The sequence below is a fragment of the Camellia sinensis genome, chromosome 9 (assembly GCF_055761805.1).
Source record: "Camellia sinensis isolate YWXY chromosome 9, ASM5576180v1, whole genome shotgun sequence".
NCBI lineage: Eukaryota > Viridiplantae > Streptophyta > Magnoliopsida > Ericales > Theaceae > Camellia > Camellia sinensis.
The window spans coordinates 188,950,923-188,974,212 of record NC_138969.1 but is presented as its reverse complement, the minus strand read 5'-3'; the positions used below and the strand labels follow the sequence as shown (position 1 = coordinate 188,974,212).

The 23,290-nt window shown below is 32.9% G+C and overlaps 1 non-coding gene across 1 annotated transcript; it reads left to right on the top strand.

The window, feature by feature from the left end:
- The first annotated feature begins 22,323 nt into the window (after positions 1 to 22,323).
- LOC114320110 (small nucleolar RNA snoR109) lies at positions 22,324 to 22,422 on the top strand. Its single transcript, XR_003649692.1, has one exon. It is a non-coding gene; the product is annotated as a small nucleolar RNA snoR109 (small nucleolar RNA).
- The last annotated feature ends 868 nt before the right edge of the window (positions 22,423 to 23,290 follow it).

Here is a 23,290-nt window from a genome sequence, read left to right as displayed (position 1 = left end):
TCTCCAGTTTGAAATTTTGCACATCAATTAAACCCCCGCCTTTTCAATAACCCACTTTCCCACAACCCTTCCCTTCCTACACCCTATTTGTCTCCCTCCTTAGCGGTCCTTGTTGTACCACATGTACGGCCACGATCCTTTCCTTGCCCCACTAATTCTTTTTCTCATTTCCTGTCTATTCCACTTCACATCAGCACGTGTTTTTACCCCATTGAGCCCGCACGCCGTCACTTTTTCTCGGCCCTCCTCTCGCTCGACCACCTTCACGTCGGCCCTCCTCCTGTTTGGCCATCTCGATCGGCCACATTCGTAGTCGGCCCTCCTCCCAATCGCCCATCTAGCTCGGCCACCTTCGCGGTCGGCCCTCCTCCCGTTAGGCCATCCCGATCGGCCACCTTCGTGGTCGGCCCTCCTCCCAATCGCCCATCCAGCTCAGCCACATTCGCGGTCGGCCCTCCTCCTATTCGGCCATCCTGATCGGCCACATTCGCGGTCGGCCCTCCTCCTGGTCGGCCATTCAGCTCGATCACCTTCGCGGTCGGCCCTCCTCCCATTTTGCTATCTTGATCAGCCATCTTCGCAGTCATCCCTCTTCTCAGTTGGTCGCGGTCGGCCCTCCCTACTGTCGGCAACCTCGCCGCTTGATCGCTCCCCACCCACCCCCCTCCCCTCCACCTTTCTTATTCTCTTCGTTGGACTAAAGTTGCACTTGGGAATAGGGGACTACTGATACCGATGGGCACCTAGGAGGGCCCAATCCACATTCTTGCGATCAAAGCCCAATAACATCAATATTAGGCCAAGACTAATAACATCCAAACACTTGCCAAACAAGGGCCTAGACACATAAGCAATCAAAGATCTTGCAAAGTTATTGCACTACACATCAACCATTAATGAGGCTCTCACAACATTAAATATGACAACCTCCTCACATCGGAATATCAGACTCACCATGAACAATACAACCTAGAACATAGACTTTCGGCCAACACGACAAGCTGGAATGGACAAGAAAATGATGAGCAAAGGATATAAGGAAGTTTCCGAGACACATCAAAGGTTAAGTTTTTCATTTCCCCTCTTCTCTTTCTCTACAAAGTCAATCTCTTATATTCTAACTTGATCGTCGAAGGGTCTGCCAGGGATTACCTCCCCCATTGGACCTTTTTGCAGGGGCGTTCCATGGACTTTAGCGCTAGCAGACCTGTTGGAAGCTTAGACCAGCCCGATCCATCTCTTGTCAGGAAAACTGTTTCATCACTATACGTTGCCATCGTCTGAACTTGTGTTCTTACACTTGCTAGCCAATTTAACTTTAGGGCAATGACAAAACCAAGATCTGGCTACAGTGACAAATGATCATATATTAACCCCAAATATTTTATCCCCTCCCTTATGGTTGAATATTGCATTTTAAATACTCTAGCTCTTTTTTGTTTATGATGTAAAATAGTTGTTGATGCGCCTTTTATTCTATGTCAGGAGCACAAATTATATATGGAGGTAGCAGCGGCATTATGCGAAGAACGAATAATTTGGAGGGAAGATTGTGTCCTACTCATTCGGAACAAAGAAAACCCTAATTACTATAGCTAGTAGTGTAATATCAACAAGACGGCCACTAGAGGATGATTTTTGTGACATCCCAATATTTCTCTAGGATATTTACTTTACCAAGAGACAAGAAGGATTGAAAGCTTCTTTAGTGAGCACAAACCGTGTTGTATGATATATGAATTAACTGATGTATATGTGCTGGATTTTGTATCAGTGGCATTTCATATGCTTGAGAACTGATGTTTGGTGTTACTTAATTTCACTTTTATCCCTAACATTTTTTAAGAGATGAGAAACTTTTGACATGGTTGGGAAGGTTATTACTATGAAATATTGTTTTTAATTTCTACAATTTTTATGGTGCACTAACCGTAGTGTTGGTGCATAATACAACAAATTAAATATGAACCGTTAGATCTGAATAAAGAGAACAATTAGCCTTTGATTGACAATATAAATAATAGCAAGCAAAACAAAAAAGTTTTTTGAAAAAATAAAGTCATTTTGGTGAATTTATTTACCAATAGAACTCATATTACTAACTTACTATTATCATCTATGAGGTTAAAATAGTATAATTTGATGATGTTGCTAAAATGGTGTAGACGTAATTTAATTTTATTTGTTTTTATTAAAAAATATTATATGTGGACTCTGTTATTAGAGTGGAGGTTTTTGTCAAATTTAACATGAGATAGAGAGGGCTATTGAATATAAATTTAAAAGAAGAAAAATATTCTTACAAACATAATTTACATACATAAAATATAGGGAAAATTAGTCTAAGGTTCCTCTCCCATTTTTAGTAATGGAAGAGATCCACAATATTATTTTTTGATGTCTAAGGTCCCTCAACCCACACTCATCTATCACAGAGAAATTTGATATTAAGAAATCTCCCACTCATCCTCTCTCTCTCTCTCTGCTCTTCTCTCCATCTCCACCGAACCAATCTCTCGGTTTTTCAGTTGGTATCCTTTGCTACTGCGTTTGGAATTGAAAATTCCGGTCTTCGTAACACTAGCTCTTTCGAGAGAGTTTAAGTTTGATGATCCCTTCACTAGAGCGAAAGGCTAGAGAGAGAGAGAGGGTGGGTTGGTCGGTGGAGAGAATCTTGTGTCATGACACTCAAGAAAAACGAAAACTAGAAAACAAATAATACTATTAACAATTACGCCCAAACAAACTCCATTGATTTCAGTTGCAAAAAATAGAACTTTTTCAACACTTGGACTTGGTCCTCAGTGAAATTTATAGATCCATATATATATATATATATATTGAAAAACAGAGTTTGTTATTACAATCTAGAAAAAATTATAATTTTTACAAATTTCTCTGCACTTTTATGTTGTACTTTTTATGTGTTTTTTATTGAACATGTTATTTTTTTGTCTACTTTTCTTGGCAACCAAACAAACTTTATGCTTTATGGTTCACTTGAAATCCAGAGAAAATTCAAAGAAAATCTCTAGACTAGAATCCAAAGAATTTCTCTGGCCTTCCCATAATTTCTCTGGAGAAAAATTCTCTAAAAGTCCAGAGAAGTAATTTATTTAGGCGAATTTGATCAAAGAACAAATCATTACACTTTTCTTGTCATTTTATTTATCTCAAGGCTTGTTTTTCTCGACTAAAAAGCAGTTTTCTGGGAAAAGAATTTATTGAGAATTATATGTGTACACACACATTTACTTAGATATAGATGTGATAAATCGTACCAATCTTTTCATGGTGATAAATACATTGAAAGATTTATGGAAACATGGTATACAATTATATATTAAAAGTCAGAACGAAGGAATGGAGAAGAAATGAAAATCTGCCTGATTTGTGTTGGATTTCCGTCTTTAGCAATGGCTGTCAATATCTTGGAGTACAAATGCATGATACGAAAACTAGTGTCAAATCTTTTGGCTAGACATTATGGTGGCGTGTGTGATTGTTTGAGGACTTGGCCTTAGCGAGGGTGACCTAAATGTAGCGAAATGTTGAGAAGAAAAATATATCCATCTAAAGCTTGGGTTTGTATGTATCATGAAGAAAAATCCCTTTTTTTTGGGTGGGTGGGGGGGGGGGGGGAAGGGGGGGCTCAGTTCTGCTATATGAACAAGAAGCCAAACACAGAAATAAACACTATATACATGAATGGACAAGATTTTACATAATTAATTGATGGAGCCATTTTTTAAAATATTGTCCCTTGATGTACATTTTGTGCTAGTTTCTATGTTCCTGAACTTGTTGAAGATATGTAGAGTAATAATGATTAATTGGGATATAATTTTTTTGAGTTAGTGGGAAGAATTGTCTCAAATGCATGTTGTCATCATGTTTGGTTTTCCAGAGAATTTCTAGATATATGTGTTAGATTTATTTATTTTGATGATTTATTTAATTATATTTTAATTTATTTGAAAGAGAAAAATAGAATCAAAATTTATTTTGGTGATTTATTTGAAAAAGAAAAATATAATCAACATTTATTTTGATGATATATTTAATTATGTTTTAATTTATTTGAAAGAGAAAAATATAATCAAAATTTATTTTGTTTCATTATTTCTCACCTAAACCTTTATCCTAAATTTTGTTAGAATGTATTTAATATTTGATTAAATAAAGAGTTCAAACAGCCCAAAACAAAGGTTCAAACAGCACAAAATAAAGGTTCAAACAGCCTATCACAGCAGCAGGCCAAAAGGTTCAAACAGCCCAGCACAGCAGCAGACCAAAAGGTTCAAACAGCCCGGCACAGCAGCAGGCCAAAAGGTTCAAGTGGAAGATATTCAAATTAGTAATGATGGAGTGCAAGATATTCAAATTAGTAATGATGGAGTACAACGGCTATAAATGACTATAAACAGTTATAAATTCAAATGAATACAACGGTTATAAACAGTTATAAATTCAAATGAATACAACGGCTATAAACTGCTATAAATTCAAATGAATACAACGGCTATAAATGGCTATAAGTTTCATTATATATACCAAAGCCTCTAATGTAAACAAGTTACAAAAAACAACAAAAAAATTAGAAAATATTCCTTGATCTATAATCACTCTCATCTATTCTCTGAAAAAAAATTTGAGAAGTATTCTTCAATTTTTGTTTACATCCTCTCTCATAAATTATACATTAAGTCGTATAGTTTTAAACCCATCTTTCCTGTGTGAGAATTACAGAAAAATCAAAGTCTCATTTTTATATCTATCTTTGAGAGATAATTCTTGTAACTTTCTGTGAAAGCAAAAACACATTCTTTTCAACCTTGTAAGAGTGTAGTACACTTAATGTTCTTGACTTAGAAAGTCTATATAAAATCTATAGAGGATTGCTCCATCTATGAAAAGGTTGCTAGCACCCTATGAAGCTAGAGTATAGTGGAAAATCTCAAGTAAAACTTGAGTTGAAACCGAACCACTATAAATTTTTTTGCCTCTCTCTCCCTTATCTCTTTATTTTATTTAAATTGCCATAGCTATATTTCATATTTTCACTGTGCTAAAATCATTAACTGACATAGTTGTTAGAACACGTGTTTTAATTATTTTCATTTCATTAATTATATTTATCTATTGTGCTAGTCATAATTTTTATTAGGGTATTATTAATTTTAATTGTAAAAACCTAATTCACCCCCCTCTTAGGTTGTCTTTTGGGTAACATTGGTATCAGAGCCTGGGCACTTGTTTTGATTTAATAATCTTGAGTTTTTGATCTATAACAACCGTGTATTCTACTTACTCTGCTGTAGGACAAGTTAGCAATAGGCCACCTCTCTTTGATGGTAGTAATTACATTCATTGGAAAGAAAAAATGACTTTGTATCTTAGAGTTACCAATTATGCTTTGTGGCTCATTATCACTAAAGGTCCTAAAATCTCTACCAATGTAGTAGACCATATCAGTGTGTCTAAACTTGAGGATGAATTTGATGAGCGTGATTATAAACTCCTTCAAGCTAATGCTAAAGCCAAGCTTATTCTTATGTGTGGACTAGATGCAAATGAGTACAATAGAATTTCTGGGTGTATTACTGCTAAAGAGATTTGGGATAAACTTAAAATCACCTATGAAAGAACTAGCCAAATAAAAGAGTCTTTGATTGACATGCTTATTCATGATTATGAACTCTTTACTATGGAATCATTTGAATCTATTTCTGAGATGTTTTTATAAATTTACCAATATTATTAATGCTCTGAAATCTCTTGGTAAATCTTATACTAATGGTGAGCTTGTAAGAAAAATACTTAGATCTTTGCCAAATGAATGGAAAGCTAAGGTTACAACTATCCAAGAAGCAAAAGACCTAACAAAAGTAGGCATTGAAGAACCCTTAAGCTCACTCATGGCTCATGAACTTTCAATGATGAATGACAGCAAAAAGGAAGCCATTTAGGGAGAAAATGATGAAGTAGCCAACCTATGTCTCATAGCTCTTGGAGAAGAAGAATCCACTCAAGATGAGGTAATTTCTAATTATGTAGAACTTGAAAGTGCTTTTAATGAATTACATGACATATTTAGAAATGTTTGTGTTAAGAATTCTAAATTAAAGAAAATAGTTACTTCTCTTTCAAATGATGTGGGTGTTTTAAAAATAGAAAATGCTACTTTGAAAAATGACTTTACGTCTATTACCAATGAGAAAAACATTTTGAAAAACAATGTTGAGGATTTAAACAAAACTCTTGAAAATTTTGTAAAAGGAAAAGAAAACCTCAACAAGCTTCTTGGAAACAAAAGATGTGTTTTTGACAAAGTAGGCATTGGTTTTAATCCTCCTAAACCTTTTATGAGATTAAATGTTCTTGAGACTAATCCTCATAGACCTAAGAAAGTATGGGTACTAAGAAAGAAATCAAGATATTTTGTAGGTGGAATCTCAAAGAACACCAAGGACTTCAAGAGGAAATGCACAACAAGAGTGTTCAATCTAAAGAGCAAAATCAGCTTCTACAAGAAGAAGAATAATGAAATGAAAATCACCAAGATGAACAATAGAGGTAATGTATGGGTGAAGATTCCAAAGAGGTAAATGAAGGTATAACTCCTAACACACCTGTAAATCAAAGTATTATATTACAGCGGGAAAAAATATCAGAATCATACCTTGTAGCGAAGAACCTCGTGGGTAAATCACGTGCTTCCCAAATCTGAACAACGAACCCAGCAGTGGAGTGATACTACAAAATGAGTATCACCCACACAATTCACAGTGCAAAATGGCTTGATCGTTGTTTTATGGGAGAGAGTCAGAGAGAGTATGGGAAAAAAAAGGTTATGGAAAAAAACCATATAACGTATATCTGATATACGTATCTGATCTATTAAATATATTATATATAAAATATATAATCAGATATAACAACCAATATCTATCTATCCATCTATCCATATCTATTGATATGATAGATATAGATATCCTGAATGGTTATCCAAATAAGTTTTGAATTCAAATTCAAACTTATATGAATAAGGTTCAAAAGGTTCAGGTTCAAAAGGTTCAAAGGGTCATGCCACATGGGCGCCCAATTTCTAACATCTCCCACTCGTACATGAGTTGGCATGATACTGCCACATCTTTATCTCAATCTCCCCAAAAAAGAACAATCTCATACTAGCCAATACACCGTGCAACTGCTGAGAACACCTGCATGTGGGAGCTCTATACTAGAAGCTCAAAATGAGCCAGCATAGAGACATCAACCCAAAAAGAACAGAAATAGTGTCTCATATACCCCAGACCCATCTAATTACACCGGTCCAAAAAACATCTCTAATCGCTCAAAAAGAGCATGTTTGACCCTCTCAATTCTTGCAATATATTCACACTCAATTCGCCTCTCATACAGAACGATGTGAGTTGCCGGCAGTGAATATACAACAGTGGTGTAATACTAGATATTCCCTTTGCACTCATGCCATTTAGTTTAGGATTGACCGCTTTCCCACTGATGTCCCTTAAGGCCGAATCATGCATGACCGCAGGCAACATACCAAAGTAGCAGAACATCAACCCCTTACCTTATGACATAGTCAAAAGTCACAAAAGGGTACATAAATGAAAGTCATATCAATAATGACACGTAAGACTCACACGGTGAGGAAACAGGGATCCATTCTCTCACCTCATTACTCGGTCGCCAAGCACATATAGTATGAATACATGCTAGGGTGGAGTAACTCTTCCATAAAGAGTGACGTCATACTCGATACACCGTACAGATATTAGTCTAGTCGCTCTCTAGTGCCTAACTCGAATTCTCTATTTGCTCGCCTTTCAAGCGCCAAATGAGATCTCGCATCTAGCTAATCATAACAGGCACAACATGAAAAGTGGGTACTAACATCCATGTTTGGTCCTTAACATGACCTCATCTTGGTTATAACCAAGGCGACATACATAGTGGATGATTTAAGCCTCTCTTGGCTCCAAATAAAAATAAACCACTAGTCTTATCCTTGCTCGCTCCCAAGCGCCAAGGGCAATTGCTCGTGTGAGTGAGCTAATCTTGCCTGTTGACATCATCATCTGCTAATCATTATGACACTAACCATAATAGTGTCAACATCCCATCATCTCATAACAAATAAGTGATCAATTTAAAAAAAAAAAAACACAACCACAGTCTGCGCAATTCTAGATTCCAAGCATAACCCTTATCAGCACCTCTTGCGATAAGCATATACAACAAAATCCATCATTTGCGCCCCATATGAAATGGTTCAAGATCACTACCTCTTGCGCAATTACCTCTCTAAAGATATTTTGGTGACCAATTTGCGTTCATTCTGGATGCGCCCAACTAGCGCGTTGAATCTTACAAGAAGCAAATTAATATACTACTAGTAAAGCATTTTATCCACAATCTAATGAGCATGGTCAATGTCTAAATAACTCAGTTGACCATTTACCAAAGATGACACTTATCATGCCAAATACGCCCACATAGCGTACTTCAGGCTCCCACAACAAAAAAGATCAAGAAATATAGGTCATCTGTTTCTCCCAAAGACAATCCGAGGATTTACTCAATAGCTAGGGCTCTGGCTTTTACCGATAGGTAAGTCAATGGATTTGCAATTTTGCATCTAGAATCATTCTAGGATATTCTCTATGTAAGTCATCGAAGACAAACCGAGAATTTTCCTAAAACAATCCCTAAGGATCGTACATCCGAGCATATAAATTACATCACCCATGTCCATCATATCTAAAATAGAGGACTGCCTACCCTAGGTGGCGACAACCTTATAAATTCCTGGCTCATAATGACTAAGTAAGGAAAAACTTCTTTTTGGACCATTGATCATGCCTCAGTGGTCTTCATTGATCATCGTTGGCCTATCATGGCTTTGACGAAATCTAAGAACCACTATTTGGATAACTGTTTTAGGCTGTAAAAGATTTTTTGGAACTAGCAACCTTTTTGCGCTCCTAACGTTTCACCATAAAAGCAGAAGGTAAATCCCTACGGATCTACTTATCCAATTCTCTAACGAGAAAGTTGGGTCACAATGTCCACAAATCAATGTTCTGAACTTATGTCAATCATAGCCTAAGTCAAAATGACCTCACTCCCCAGGAGGAAGTCTTCTCATGGTCTACACTTTCCTCAATGGTGCGACTTTTCGGTATCTAGCAAGTCTTATGCCTCAACAATGACTATCCAAATTACACATAACTTTAGAACAGTTTCGCGTCATAATGGAAAGTCAACCAAATTACAGAAATGGTTAATCCTCAAAGACTTTGTCTTAAACTGCGCAACATTAATCCACTTTCTAAAAAACAGGGGACTAGAGCCTTTGGCATTATCCTAGGCTCTTTATCATCTTGCGGAGTAATCATGAATGTTTCTCTCTCAATCACCCAGTGATGACGTGGAAAATTTTCACATTCGCTATTACGCAACTTAAGAATGTAGAGTATTCTTCTCTAATGGAGTAATCCATTAGTAGGCACATCGCTCCCACTGTCCCTAGGATATTGGAAATTTCTTTTCATTCTCAACTAGGCTACATAAAGCACTATGCTTAGAATTCTCTATCTTATAGAGTTCCAAAACTCTATTCACGTCACCTTTACTAAGAAAACTTTATGTGACTTAGTTACACTACCACAAAGCTGTTTACCTATATGCACATGACCCGAAGGACTTGCATGACCTCATACAATAATGCACTATAGAACCCTAGGTCTTAACTTCGCAATCTTATGAGAAGTAGAATAAAGATAAGCTTCTTAACGGTTACAGATCGCCCATAGATGGCTCTCTGCTAACCCTTTACTCAAAATGGAGTGTAAAATTTGACATAGAGGGCACTTAGTTAGGGATATAGGCAACAAACTAGCGCAATTCCCAATTGGGAAACATTTTGCGCCATTATCCACCTAACATTAATAATACTTAATTCTTTATCTCTACTACACCATTGTGTTATTGAGTATTAGGAATAATCAATTTTCTAAGCATCCATCTCTCTTCACAGAGCTTTCTAAAAATAACTCGAATAGATACTCGCCACCTTGGCCAAAACTAAAAGCACAAAAGCTCTTCTCTAATTGATCTCGACCTCATATGTGCAATGTCAAAAAAACATCTCAAAACTTTTGACTTATGGGAGATCAAATAGTCTTGACTCAGATGCGTATCGTAATCTATAAATGTGTCGAGATTGAGACTTAGCTATCATACCCTCATACATATCTAGTCACAAATATCATAGTGGACTAAATGCGCCGATACAAATGACCTTCTATGGCTTTCCTACTTACTTGTGCGCAACCATTGTGAACAAAGTTACACATTCACATGAGAGCAGGATGTCATAAGCGAGTGGGCCAGAGAAGGCCTACTCAAATCATCGTGTCATCATCTCATTTAATGTGATTAAGTATAATTAAGCCACCGGTTTTTGACCAATGTCATAAACTAATTCCAATCATCTTAATGTGTGAGTTCTCGAAGACAAGTTTAAAAGGTTTAGGCCTAACTAGGTAATGACTCACGACTAATTCATATTCACTAGATCATAAAAGGATGTCATGGAAATATCAAGTGCGCCTAAGTCGCAAATTTAACTAGTAAGTACTAATCCCCTGCACCTTCAAGTCAATTTTATTCTCCATACACTTTACTGCATCTAGTTAAAAGATGACGATACTCTTCTTGCCATCTCTATTTCTCGCTTCATAGTTACTTGCAATTAATTCTACTATCCACTAGAATGAGAGAATAAGTTATCAATCTATGACAACTCCTGAAGTAACTTAAGCGCGAATTAGGCTGAAGAGTCTAATTCAACACAATGCTCTCACAAGCGATGCGTCAAATTCTTAGAGTTATAACAACCTTGTCGGCCTTGACCTTTTCATTATTATGCTGCAACGTTTGCGCTTAGTGGTAAACGTTATTAAAAAACGTTAGCCTAGCTAAGGAATCATACAAAGAAGCCCCTCCTCATGTCTCACACTCAAGTGTGGAAACAGTAAGTGTCCAGACTTAGACAAGTTGGTAATGCTAATAGATTTTGCAGCCACTAAGCGCTAATATTTTCACTTCACGTGACATTTCAACGCACACTATTATAGTGCATGAAATTTTGCTCCATCCACTGCCAATAATTGGGTAGAGAACAAAACACTGCTCATATTATCTACTCGTCTTACACTTAATGACTAATTTATTTAAGCTCGTATTTCTTGGATGACGTGACTCTTGAATGTTACTTCATCCAATGATGTAACATTATTTACAAGTCAAATTACAAAGTCAATCCGCGTAACTCAATAGTCCAGATCATATACAGATCTATTGAGGGCTTACTAATTTCATAACTCTAAAACTTGCCAACCAAAACTACGTAGCGTGCCACTAACCATAACGCACACATTAGTTTTTATTATGCCAAATAAAGCAACAAAACCACGGCAACTTTGAGTCATGTTTCCTTACTTTGGCTCAATTAAGGTCTGACCTCAAGTCTCCAAGACTTTTTCTCATCTAAAGAATAGGATTACATTGTTCACATTTGAACATCTCTACTAAGTCTAGGTCAACCAAATAACTTCCATAAACTAAGTCAATTTAGAGAGAAATTCGTACTGGGATTAATTTTGATTAGCATAATATAATTTTGCCGCAAAAATCTAAATTAAATAGTGACAATATTACACAAGTCGCAAGATCGAAAATCCGCTATGCTCGTAATCTTCTCTTGCGCCACAGGTGACAATTATCCAAAATTTAATTTAATTTATGCGCAAAATATTAGTTTTCGGGAGTAAATCTACACATATTTCTCTCAACCGAACAACCTCCCACTGACTATGGCATGTCAAAGCATGATAAATTCCATATAATAGCATCTTAATGTAAATTTACAAATAACTCATGCTATATTCATTTAATAATGGAATTCAAATAAATAAATAATCATGCTATTCTAATTACAACATATTAGAAACTCTAAAAAAAATAATATGCTGTATTAAATATTCAAATTATGCCATAACAGAATGTACATCATCCTGAATTTTTCTGAAATTTTTCTGAATTTTTTTGAAATTTTAAATAACTAATAAACACACATAAAATTAGAAATAAATATTCTAGAATCTGGTAAAATGCTACAATTATACCAGTAAACAGTAAACCATAACAGTAGTCTACAATAAAAAATTCAGCCCCAAAAACTTAATCATGCAACACCAGATGCATTTTAAACCAGAAATAATGAATTATTATTTCAGGAAAAATATTTTTTATTTTCATAAAATTTTCAAAATTTTACAGAAGATAAAAAATTTAATTCTGAGTCTAACGGTACCAACCACGCTTAAAACAAATCTATAACGAATTAATTATGACCATTTAACGTAATTTAGAATTAAAAAAAAAAAACAAACAGAGCCTTAGAACCAAGCCAGTTGGGAAAAACAGCTCGGCTCGGCTCACGCCACTCAACTCAGCGCAACTCGGCGCGAGGCGGCTCAACGGCGGCGTGACGCATGGCGCACGCGTGGCTGCGCAACGCGAAACGGCGCGGCTAACGCGCGCGTGTGAAGGGCGCGGATAGCACGCGCGTGGAAGGAAGGCCTAGCACGTGGTGGCGCGTGGTGGCGCGTCGAAGCGCGTGAAACCGCTGGGCGGCATTAAATGGCGCGTGAGACACACGAGACGCCTTCCACGGTGTTTTTTTGGTCTAATTTTGGTACTGCCGGACTCCACTTTTCACAATAAATACATTTATAGTCTCAAAAATGACATTTAATGGACACAAAAATGAGATGTATCACATTCTCAATCTAATTTTCATGCAAATAATATGTATCTATATTTGTATAAAATTATACACATATTTTATCGCATACAACTAAGCACGAAAATACCCATATTAGGCTCTGATACCAATGTAAATCAAAGTATTATATTACAGCGGGAAAAAATATCAGAATCATACCTTGTAGCGAAGAACCTCGTGGGTAAATCACGTACTTTCAAAATCTGAACAACGAACCCAGCAGTGGAGTGATACTACAAAATGAGTATCACCCACACAAGTCACAGTGCAAAATGGCTTGATCGTTGTTTTATGGGAGAGAGTCAGAGAGAGTATGGGAAAAAAAGGGTTATGGGAAAAAACCATATAACGTATATCTGATATACGCATCTGATCTATTAAATATATTATATATAAAATATATAATGAGATATAACAACCAATATCTATCTATCCATCTATCCATATCTATTGATATGATAGATATAGATATCCTGAATGGTTATCCAAATAAGTTTTGAATTCAAATTCAAACTTATATGGATAAGGTTCAAAAGGTTCAGGTTCAAAGGGTCATGCCACATGGGCGCCCAATTTCTAACAACACCTTTAAGCTTAAAGTTCTATATTCTTTAAGGTGTGATTTGTGTACAATAGGTTGTGTCTAATCCTTGCTTCCATGTAACCTAATTGTACTAAGTTTGCTAAGTCATGTTCTGCTAGTTTCTTTCAAACATTCATTGAACTCAAAAATGAGAATTATATTATTTTGATGAATGCCTATTAAAATATGAATGATTCATGTATTCATTAACATTTTATATCATGTCATCCATTGCTATGAAAAAGATATAAGAAGTGATAAATTTTTTTTTTTTTGTGAGCATACTTTTCACATGTTATATATGACTTCATACTAATATGCTAATTCCTTTTTGAGTCATATCTTTGTAGAATCAATTTTGATGTCATAGCATGTTTTTGAGATATATACTATCTATATTTTGAATTCTACATTTGTGATCGCAAGAATATGCTCAATATGAAAATTTCATACTTATATGCTTTACATTGGAATATTTGAATGAGTTGTGAAATTTCTTGATTATGATCCATCAACAATGTATAAATGAAAAGAAGTATTATACGTTTGTAGAGACATTGCATCTATCCTATTGAATATCTTTTGAATATGGATTATATTGGCATACATCTCATAAAATGCTTTTGATTGATAAGTTGTTGAATTAATTGTTTATAACATTCATGTTGTGTTCCACATTAAGTAAAATGTTTTATCACACTTTAGTATGTGGATTGAATTGATGAAAATGCCTCTTGATAATGTTATGTGATTAAATGAGATTGTTGCATCATTTCTTAATAAAACAAAGAGCATAACACTATTTTCTTATGCATATTATACTATGTGCTACAACTTGAAAATTCTGAAAAATAGCATTCCAAACTCTTGTTTGATCATTGAATTATTTTTCACCTTTTGAGTTTATGATAAGAAGTGATTTGTGCTATATTTTTATTGAGTAATAGTGATTGTTTTATGAATGCTATATTTACACAAAATCATATTAGAAAAGGGTAACACCAACTTAGGGAGAGAAATCATTTTGCTGACATACTTGTTAAACCCTTTTGAGATGAACTCCCTATGAAAGAAAATTAAAGATTGAAAAGCTTCTAACTCATAAACCAAAAGTATGCCTCCTACACTCTCTTAAACTTTTGAGGTAAAAATTCTATTTTATATCCTTTAAGTTAATACTGCTATTACTTTGATATGAAAAAGATTGATTATGCTTCATATGATTTGCAATGTATACTCTTTGATGATGCTTTTGCCTAAGAATCATGCATATGCTTAAATGTGTGCTATATATTGAAATTCATGATTTTTCTTGGCATATGGATTGCTATACCTTGAACATGCTTCATTTTTTGGAATTACATTAGCACCATGAGATTATATTGAGTTTAACCTATTCTGAGCAATATTTGATATTCTACATAATGATTGAGTTATGATTGTTAAATCTTCTAGATTGCATGTTGATCATTTTGGCATCCTTATTGGTAATATTTGGCATCCTATTTGATATTATTAAGAACATTTCAGTTATGAGCTTTCATTTATCATATCTCCCATTGATTTTGCCAAATGAAACAAGGGGAAAAATTTAAACTAGATTATTTTTAAAAAAAAAATAAAAATCCCCTCGGATTCTATTCTATTTTTGATATCACACTTATGAGCTTGCACCTCACATATTTTTTTAATTATCTTGTATAAAATCTGTACGTTCTTGCTAGAAATTGATTGTTAGATCATGCTCAAATCGATTGTTAGATCATGCTCAACTGCTTCACATATACTTTTAATAATTTGGCATCTCCTTAGCTCTTGCTTGAAAATATATTGAAATAACATGAATTATTCATAATGGATAAACTCATTGATTCATTATTGCCATATTATCTTGCTATAACAGCATGTGTGTCTCATTCTTGACCTTTGAAACTTCTCCTTATTGCACTCATGGCATTTATCTAAACTTGAGGCTACATTGTGATAATACTAGTGCCATCAATTTAAGTAAAAATCCGGTTCAACACTCACGAACAAAACATATTGAAATTCGACTTCATTTTTTAAGAGATCATGTTCAAAAAGGGGATATTATACTTGAATTTGTAAACACCGACAAGCAATTGGTGGATATTTTCATAAAACCCCTAAGCGAGGATCACTTCAATTTTATTCGTGGCGAGTTTGAAATGTCGATTTTTACTTAAAAAGTTTTGTTATGACTGTGAAACTTGAATTTTTGTTAAAATGATACATGTGTATTGCTACATTGATATGAAAACATTTATATCGGTTGAATGCTCTCAAGTCCTTCATACATTTATTCTCCTTAACAGTATGCTATTCTCAACTGCGTAATTTTTTATTTTATTTTTTTGGTTCTGCATCTTGAGGTAAAATTAGCTTTGCATATATTGATTTTTTTACCCTCATGGTATTTTTTTTTTTTTTTTTTGCATTACCATTCCAGCAACACCAACGTCCCATTAAGTTTAATTTCTACTGTTATTATTTTATTTTAATTTATTTTATTTTTTTATTTTGCTATTAGGCTTAATTTATTTTATTTTTATTTTTTTTCTAATTATTATTTTTGTTTGGGCTTAATTTTCTTATTTTTTCTGCCTTTTAATTTCATTTTTTAGTACTTAAACATAAAAATAAAAACAAATCAAGATACAAATATTTTTTTTGTTTCACTAATTGGCTTCATTTCCTTTATTTATTTATTTTTTATTTTTTATTTTTTTTCTTTTCCATTATTTTTTTTATTTTGCCATTAGGCTTAATTTTTATTTATTATTTTCTGCACTTTAATTTCATCTTTTGTGCTTAAAAATATATATATATATATATATATACATAAAAACAAAAACCGAAATGCAGAAAACAAAAACAACTTAAAATAACAATATTTACATTAAAAAAAAAACTCTTCATTCATTTTTCCGGCCATTGGCCGACCTTACTTACTCGCATCTTCTATCGTTTTCTTCTTCTTTTTATCGCCTTGGGCGACCCTTGGCGCCCCTGTCCCCATACTTTCGTCGAGCGCGACGACTCCCCGCTAACTATCAAAGGCTAAGAACAACGTTGCTCCAAATCAGGCCATGGAGGTGGTCTTCCATTTAAACTCTTTATTTTCGGCCTTCAGTGCGCCTATTTCTGCTCACGCATCCTTGTACATGCCTTGGAGCAGAGAGAGTTGGGCGTTGACTTGGTGGAGCTCATTCATTTTGTTCTACAGTCGATGCACCAATTTTGTAACTGCAGTCACTGTCTCCATACCAGCCGTCAGTGTGAAATGATTGGCTTCAATGTCTGATTGAGCTACCATTATTTGTTCAATCGACATCATAGGAAGGTTGGAAAGAGTAGGAGCCAGGGCACTCGGCCCAGAAGCGCTTACAGGATCGTTCAGGTCCAGAAACAGAGTGAGGGGACGGGATGAGGAAGCCATGGTTTAGAGGTAAGAGATGTAAAAGAAATGAGTTGCAGAGAAATAGAAGAGAATAGACTGAGGGTTGGCCTCCTCCGTTCAGTTTCTTTTTTTTTTTTTTTGTCTCTCGATGCGGAAGAAGAAACAGAAGAGAGTGGTGAAGAAGAGATAGAAGAGAATGGTGAAGAAGAAAATGAAAGAGTGTGTGATTAAGAAGAAGGCAAAAGAGAAAAAGACAAGGAGGGAGAGGGAGCCGAGGCGAGTACAAATCGAGACCTGCTTTTGTCGGCCAATGATGCAAAAGTGAGGCCGCGTGTCAAACACGTTTATCGAAGGAAAAAGCGAGATGCGGAAGAGTTGTATGTGTATGCATATATGTATATATATGTTTTGAATTGTATAGATGCCATTTATCACTATCAATTTCCTCTTCCTCTTCCAGATTCTGACCTATGATTTCTTTTTAATAATGTCACAAGGGGAGAAAATTAATGATGTTATATATTATGTATTATATTATGATATTATGTATTATGATATTATTTTCAAACTAATATGATGTTATGTATTGTGGTATCATGGTAGTATTGTTTTTTAAAACTAATATAGACTAACTAATATTTATAATTTCTTCTATAATTGGTTGATCTCAAGTCTCATATCAGGTCTCTAATTAAACCTTATTTATTACACATGTGCTAACATATGTATTTAGAAATGAATTCAGGGAGCATGACTTAAGGGGAGCTTTTTCTTACTCCCAAATCAAATCAAAACATCATTGTATGCCATCATAAAAAAGGGAGAGATTGTTAGACTTATTTATTTTGATGATTTATTTAATTATGTTTTAATTTATTTGGAAGAGAAAAATAGAATCAAAATTTATTTTGATGATTTATTTAATTATGTTTTAATTTATTTGAAAGAGAAAAATATAATCAAAATTTATTTTGTCCCATTATTTCTCACCTAAACCTTTATCCTAAATGTTGTTAGAATGTATTTAATATTTGATTAAATCAGGAGTTCAAACAGCCCAAAACAGAGGTTCAAATAGCCCAGCACAGTAGCAGGCCAAAAGGTTCAAGTGGAAGATATTCAAATTAGTAATAATGGAGTGCAACGGCTACAAACAGTTATAAATTCAAATGAATACAACAGTTATAAACGGCTATAAATTCAAATGAATACAACGGCTATAAACGGCTACAAGTTTCATTATATATACTAAAGCCTCTAATGTAAACAAGTTACAAAAAACAACAAAAAAATTAGAAAATATTCATTGATCTATAATCACTCTCATCTATTCTTTGAAAAATTTTCTGAGAAGTGTTCTTCAATTTTTGTTTACATCCTCTCTCAGAAATCATTAAATCGTATAGTTTTAAGCCTATCTTTCCTATGTGAGGATTACAGAAAAATCAGAGTCTCATTTTTATATCTATCTTTGAGAGATAATTCTTGTAGCTTTCTGTGAAAGCAAAAATACCTTCTTTTCAACCTTGTAAGAGTGTAATAAACTCAGTGTTCTTGACTTAGAAAATCTATGTAAAATCTGTGGAGGATTGCTTCATCTGTGAAAAGGTTGCTAGCACCCTGTGAAGCTAGAGTATAGTGGAAAATCTCAAATGAAACTTGAGTAGTGGACTTAGGCCGAGTTGAAACCAAACCACTATAAATTTGTTTGCCTCTTTCTCCCTTATCTCTTTATTTTATTTAAATAGCCATAACTATATTTCACATTTTCACTGTGCTAAAATCATTAACTGACATAGTTGTTAGAACACCTGTTTTAATTATTTTTATTTCATTAATTATATTTATCTATTGTGCTAGTCATAATTTTTATTAGGGTATTATTAATTTTAATTGTAAAAACCTAATTCACCCACCCTCTTAGGCTGTCTTTTGGGTAACAATATGTATATTGCTTGGATTGATGTTCATGGTAAGCAAAGAAATTTGTGGGTTTGTTAGTAAAGATTGTATTGTTGGCTTACATATTACACAAAGTAAGAGAAATTCTTTGAGAATAGAGCCAGAGAAATTTGTGAAGTCAGAGAAATTTTCTGGATCAATGTACAATTACCAAGGTCTATTCAAAAAAATACAACTCTGCTGTAAATAGAGAGAATTTATTTGATTTCAATCCAGAGAATTTCTCTGATCTATCTGGTTTGGAGAGAATTTCTCTGGTTTTGGACCAGAGAAATTTGGGGGTTTGTTAGTAAAGATTGTATTGTTGGCTTACATGTTACACAAAGTCAGAGAAATTGTTTGTGAATAAAGCCAGAGAAATTTGTGAAGCCAGATAAATTTTCTGGATCAATGTACAATCACTAAGGTCTGTTCATAAAATACAACTCAGCCGCAAATAGAGAGAATTTCTCTGATCTGTCTGGTTTGGAGAGAATTTCTCTGATCTGTCTGGTTTGGAGAGAATTTCTCTGATTTTGGACCAGAGAAATTTGTGGGTTTGTTTGTGAAGATTGTATTGTTGGCTTACTTATTACACAAAGTCAGAGAAATTCTTTGTAAATAGAGCCAAAGAAATTTGTAAAGTTAGAGAATTTTCCTGGATAGCTACACAAATTTTCTCTGGATTTCTTTGGTACTCTGAGAAATTTCAATTTTCTCTGGTTTGAACCCAGAGAATTTCTCTGGAGAGAATTTCAATTTTCTCCGGAGAGAATTTCTCTGGATCGATATTAAGGGACCTTAGACATCATGAAAATATTTGATGTCTTTTATGTTATAAAATCTTAATATCAGGGACCTTAAAAAAATCCCCCTAAAATATACTTAAAATGATGTAATGGTATATGAGTCACAATAATGAATATTTTGAACCAAAATTTAAGGATTATAAAAGAACATATGGTTTTTTATGAAATTTTTATATAAAAATTTTGTTTGTCCATCAAAAAAAAAAATATGCTGTGACATTTTAGCCGTTAACATTAGCCCATGACGTAATTTTGCATGTAACATTTTACTTTATTTTTTTGTTTTGTGTACAATAAATTAGGGTGTGTTGTGACATTTTAGCCGTTAACGTTAACACTAGCCCACGATGTAATTTTACATGCAATATTTTTTTTTTTGGTACATTTTTTTTTTTTTGTGTACAATAAATTAGGGGTGAGTATGATTTATATTGGTTAAATTACACACCAAACCACGAGCAAGGTTCAAACTAGTTCAGTTTAGGAGTAAACTATAGATCCAATCATTATTTTTGATTTTATAAAATTTGAAATCAATTAAATCATAAAAATTTTAGAACCAAATCAATCTAAACTAGTAAAACACAGTTTGATTCAATTTAAAATCACAATTTTAAAAAATCTTATCATCATTCATGTATATTTGAGTAAATTATAAATACGCCTTCTAAAATTTATTTAAAATATGAATTGTCCCTTATAGGTATAAAAATTACATTTTGTCCTTGAACTTTTTAATTTCATAACAAATGAGCTCTTTATTAATAAATTATCAAGTCAATTTATATTTTTTAATAATTTCAGAAATTTAATTCAATTAATAATTCAGGTAATTTTATCATTGTATAAAAGAGCAGTTAGAAATTTATTTTTTCAATTAATTTTATTAAATAAAAAATTTTGATAAGGAAATATTTGTAATTTTTTAAACTACAGGAAGCAATCTCTATTTTAAATAAACCTCAGGGGGTGTAATTGTAATTTACCCTATATATTTAATAGAAAATTGAATCCTATTTTATAATATTGTGAAATACACCAAAACCTCACCATGTTTGGTTCCAAAAAATTAAGTACAATTTTTAGAAAATTGAGTTTTTTTATTTTCTATATTTTTTGTTTTTAGTGAATTTTTTTAAATTTTGAATCTTGTTTCAAATGAGGACAATTGAAGATACTATTGCTCAATTTCATCAATTTGATTAAAAAAATAAACTAATTTAACAAAAATAAATGTCAAAAAAATATTTTTGAATTTTTAAAAATTATTTCTACCCACCAAAGATAATTATGTAAAATTGATAAATCTATACACATTTATTTATTTATACCAAATTAATTTTTATTATATGTTTGGATGATAATCATGTAACGATTTGTTGTTTTTTTTATACTTTTCGATATTTAATAGATGGTTATATTTGTTGTTAATAGATATTTTTGGATGATTATCACGTAATGATGGTTATTAAGCTTTTAATGTGTAATCGATATATTGAACATATGAAATATTTTTTGTTTTGAATTTTTTGTTATTTAATGGATTGGTTTAATGATGATATAAAAGTTGTCACCATATTTGACTTTTGAAAAAATAGAAATTAATTTAATGAAAATGAAAACAATCACCCATTATATGATCATCATACAAACATATATTAAAAATTAATTTTTTGAAAATAAATAAATAAATATGTAAAAAATTTATCAATTTGATATAATTTTATATTTGGTGAGTATAAATAATTTTTTAAAATTAAAAAATAATTTTTTAGATATTTATTTTTATCAAACTAATTTATATTTTATCAAATGGACCATTTTGCTATTGTAATTGAACAATGAATTTTTAATTGTCTTTATTTGAAACAAAAATTCAAAATTAAGAGTCAAATATGTTACAATTAAAAAGTTAAGAATCAAAGTGATACAAGTCCTAAACTATAGTGATAATGTAATTCACCCATACTAAAATTAAGTAAATCTACAAATTAAAAATAAAATAAAATTAGAATATTAAAAAAATACAAATACAAATTAAAAACTATTTTTAAAAATTAAGAACCAAGCAGGGTATGCTATCAAGATGAGCGGCAGGGATCATTTTATCAAACAATATATTGGGAAGTTAGTAAAAAATTGATTTTTGACTTTTTATCAAATTTTTTGACTGTTTTGGAAGTGTTTTGAAAAGTTGATAAAAAATTATTTTTTTTAATTTTTAGTTTAATATTTTTTTAAAAGTATCACATTATCCTTATTTTTTTAATTAAATTTATAATTTATAATTAATTAATTATAATGTTCCAGAATACTTTGGTGATAAATGCCTGAGTTGCTTTTTTGGGTCTTTCCAAATGAGATCTCCAGCGTTTTAATTTGGTTTGACGTTTTTGATGGTGGGTAAAAACGCAGCTTTTTGTTGTTGTTGCCAAAATGGCAAGCATCTTACGATAGTTAGGGTTTGAAATTAGTATTCTCATTCACGTTTTACACGGCTGAGACTCTGTGTTTAACAAAACACAACTTTTTCTCTCTCGTTCTACATTTCTCCTTTCAAAATCAAAACCTCCTTTGATTTTTATATGGATTTGTGATTTTGTTGGTTTAAGCTTGTATTTGAGTTGAGAAAAGCCTACATGTACCAAGAGTAAGGTTTGTTGAATATCCTTGATCTTGATTGCCAAAGTGGCTGTAGCTACATACAAGAGATTCAATCAGAGAAGTTTTACTGGCCGCTTGTTGTTTATTTTGATCAGCAAATCTGCTTACCGAGCTTCTCACATATTTTCTTTTCTTTTTTTCCTTCAATCTGTGTGTGTGGTTATCCTGCTTATGAGAAATATCTATATCTATCTATCTGTTTTCTATCTATACTTTACTATTATGTGAAAGTGAAACTTTACTCTTCCTCATACCACTCATACCACACGGCAGTGCTTTTATTTATGAAGTAAAAGCTATAGAAAGAGGTGAGTATGGCTTGAATTCATGGTCATAGTTTAATATGTGTTTGGTGGGAGATTTACGAAAGGAAAGCGAATAGAATTGTGAAATGGAAATAAAATATATTTATATTTTATATATTTTTTATTTTATTTTTTAAATCTCTTAAGTAAATACAGTGGTTTAAGGCATGGATTGTTTAGGATGATCTAAATAAGTGTATTTTTTGATTTTTTATGAAATATGGATTGGGTTTGAAGTGATGTGTTAGAGAGGTGATGTGATTTAAATAAGATGATATGACTTAAATAGGATAGTGATTTTTTAACTTTTTTAATTTTTTTCAAATATGCCAAACCTACCCAAAATGACTCCTACTATTTAAATTAAATACACATAATAATAATAATAATTTTATTATTTTTTTAATTTTTATTTATTTAAATTACACACGATGTGTCACTTACTAAGTATATTTATGTATGTATAGAGAGTATATGATGAGAAGGGGAGAAGAGTGAAATGGCAATGGAATCAGCCTTTTTAAGATGACCTTCTCTAACATTCAACTATAGATTGGAGTCACCTTGCAGGCTTGTTGCTTTGATTTCCCAGCAGTTTGCGTCTCTCGGTGCCTACAAACACTTTTTTCTTTTTTTTTCTCTCTCATCATAAAAATTTGAATTTCTTTGTCATATTTTTAGTTAGGT